This window comes from Oenanthe melanoleuca, chromosome 19 (genome assembly GCF_029582105.1).
Source record: "Oenanthe melanoleuca isolate GR-GAL-2019-014 chromosome 19, OMel1.0, whole genome shotgun sequence".
Taxonomy (NCBI): domain Eukaryota; kingdom Metazoa; phylum Chordata; class Aves; order Passeriformes; family Muscicapidae; genus Oenanthe; species Oenanthe melanoleuca.
The window spans coordinates 2943700-2947132 of NC_079352.1; positions in this window are offsets into that span (position 1 = coordinate 2943700).

Genomic DNA, 3433 nt, shown 5'->3' on the forward strand with positions numbered 1-3433 from the left:
TATTGCTTTGCACTAGAACACAGGAATTTGGGCTCATTATTTTCTAAATGTCCAGTTGATGCCGTGAGTAAATTTGCCATGTGACAGGAAAGGACAGGGGGGAAATGAGAGAGGGAAAAGAGAAAGGAAGAGAAAATAAATTGTTTTTTCTACTGCCTGCTCAGAGCTGGCTCTTGAGAAATCTGGAGCCTCACATCCACCCTCAGGATAAGCTGAGGAACCCTCAGCCACATTTCACCTGAATCAAGTTCAAGTCTAAGCACATATTTTTCTTCTTGGTTCAGGCAACTGTTGAAAAATACATCAGAGGAAGCATTTTGCATGAACACAGAGCCTGCAGTTGTGTGGAAGAAAACACTTGATGATGACATTTTGCATCAGGGTACTTCTTCCACACAGTCAATAATATAAATAAATTAAACACATGGTTCAGGGAAAAGATAAATGACTTTATTTAACCAGCTGTGCTAGCAGGGAAATGACACACATCTCAGAGCCTGCATCCATCCTGCTGCTGAATTTCCTTGCCATGGATGTTTCAGAATCTGCAAGGCCTTGGCAGCTGGGTGCCACAGAGAATAAATATGACATTACATTAAACATTTTAAAAGGCTAAACACAGGTTTTATCTTTGATAGCACGGAGTCAATTTTTAATAGACTCATTTCTCAGAAGCCAGGCACTTGCAGTTCCACCCAAAGAACCCTTCAAAGTCTCTCTTTTATCAATGATGGGTTTTGCTGAATTATTCACCAGATTGCAGCTGCCAGGGATTTTAAATATCCCCGTGACAAGGACAAGGAGGGATAACAACCTCCTCCTGCAGGGTCCCAGTGCTGCTGACAGGGGCACTCAGCTGATCCCTTCTCCTCACAGGATGGACTGGAAAACAAAGAGCAGCTTTTTGGAGAGGTGTGTGTGCTGTCCTGCAGGGGAACCAGCAGAATAATCCAAACTGGAACAAGCCTGGAGTGATTCCCAGTTTGGGCACTGGGCTGCTGGACACCAGGAGGTCAGTCTGGCTGGATCCTGGTTTTGGAATGGCCATTTCCCAGGAAAACAGGCTGAGTCTGGCTCAGCTTCCCCACCTTCCAGGCTGCCCCAGCTCAGTTCAGCTGCTGCACAATTCACTGCAGGAAGTCCAGGGCTTTTCTCCAAGCTGTTGCTCTGATTGCAATGCTCTGATTCCATTTGTGTTCGTCCCTCTAATTAACTCTCCTTAATAAAATGTCAATGATCTAGCCCCTAATCTGAAGCAGAAAAGGTCTTGTTTGCAGAGCACACCTGCTCAAGGGTGTGCAAGACAAAGCAAACACTGGAGGAATATTGATGCTTCATAGCAAAATCTGCTGCTTTTTTCACCTGTTTTAAAGAAAAATTCCCAATTCTGACCCACATTTTGCCTGTATGGGCAAGGCTTATAATTCTCCTTTCCTTGTTCACACTGAGCCTGCAGCACCCACAACATCATTTCCCAAACTTTCCTTAATAGCCCATGTGTAGATCCATATACAAATTCTCTATGACACAGGAAAATGATGCACATTTGGGAATAAACTGTGAAATTCAGAGAAATTTCTGTGTTCAGTGTCAAAGCAGATTTGCCTGGGGATGATTTCCTTTCAGGATCTGCTGCCAGGGCACCCCAAATCCCAGCCCCTGCAGAAGGGCAGGTCCTCCAGGAGATCACTGGTCCTACCTGTCCTGGCATTCCAGGGAAAAGCTGCCAGAAGATGATTTTCATCACAAGATGATTTCCTTTACAGGCAGCTCAGGCCAGCAGCTCCCACTGGGCTCTAATTCTGGTCAGGTTTCATCACAATAAAATTAACAACAACCACCACTTGTCATTAGCAACAAGTAATCCCCTTCCCTCAGCTGCTCTCCATACACACCACGCTCCCCTCCCAGTCTGGATGAATTATTTACACCCCAACACTGCTGCTGCCTTTTCCCTTCTCTGCTGTCCTGTGTCACCATCCCTTTTATCCACAGAAAGATTTTGGGGACCTTCTATCAGCCATCACCATCACTGCCAACTGGGCCAGAGGGAGGGAAATGGGAAGGGGGAGGAAGGGAGAGACAAGTTTCCTTCAGTGCCTTGATTTACAGGGATGAGGAGTCACAAAGGGGTGGGAGCTGCTCTGCCTGGCAGCATTTGGGGCTTGGAGCTTCCCCTGCAAATCCTGCAGCACCTCGGGGCTGGGGGACAGGGGAGAAGGGATAAGGGACAAAGGGCATGGGATAAAGGACAGGAATAGGGGACAAGGGACAGGGGAAAAGGGATAAGGGATAGGGGACATGGGATAAAGGACAGGAATAGGGGACAAGGGACAGGGAAAAGGGATAAGGGATAGGGGACATGGGACAGGGAAAAGGGATAAGGGATAGGGGACATGGGATAAGGGACAGGAATAGGGGACAAGGGACAGGGAAAAGGTAAGGAGCAAAGAACTGGGGATAAGGGAAAATGACAAAAGGGACAAGGGATAAGGGACAGGGGGAAAGGGGTAGGGGACAAGGGATAGGGGACAAGAGATAAAGGACAGGGGACAAGGGATAAGGACAGAGGACAAGGGAAAAGGGACAAGGGACAGGGACTAGGGATATGGGACAGGGGACAAGGGACAGGGGACAAGGAATAAGGGACAAGGGATAAGGGACAAAGGACTGGGGATAAGGGAAAAGGAACAAGGGATAAGGAACAGGGACAGGGGGAAAGGGGTAGGGGACAGGGGACAAGGGACAAGAGATAAGGGACAGGGAACCAGGGATAAGGCAGGGGACCAGAGATAGGGGACAAGGGATAAAGGACAGGGGTCAAGGGACAGGAGAATAAGGAATAAGGGACAAGGGACTGGGGACAAGGGACCTGTGGCACCCTCCAGCCCCTGGCAAGAAGCCACCAGGCAGGAGTGCCACCACTGCCAGCACTGGGGCAAGTGACAAAAAACAGCTTTTCCCAGGAAAAAGCTTTAAAACCTCCCCCTGACCCCTGCATACACAGAATTTCCCCCATAGCTAATTAATCCCAGGGATGGAGCAGGTGTAACTACACTGCATCAGCAGTAGGAGGCACAAGGAGCCTGCCAGGAGCAGAGAATTCCAGAATCTGCCCGGGATTTGGGATGCTGCTCGATATTTAGTGGATATTTAAATATTCACCCTCCCACTGGTGTGGGTTACAGCACTGATCTATCAGTGGGGGTCAGTGGTTGAAGGAGGAAAGGTAATTTCCAAAAATTTTCTCTATAAAGCAGTAATTCCATTCATTTCCACTGTCTTAGTACAAAAACTGCCTGAAAGTTTCCAGAAATTGTGCCATTAAAATAAAAATAAAATCACATGGCTCGCTGTATTAATGGATGACAGCTTAAAAAAAAATCCCCAACAACTCAGAATCAATTTCCTGCTTAAATCGAGTCAGGCAAAC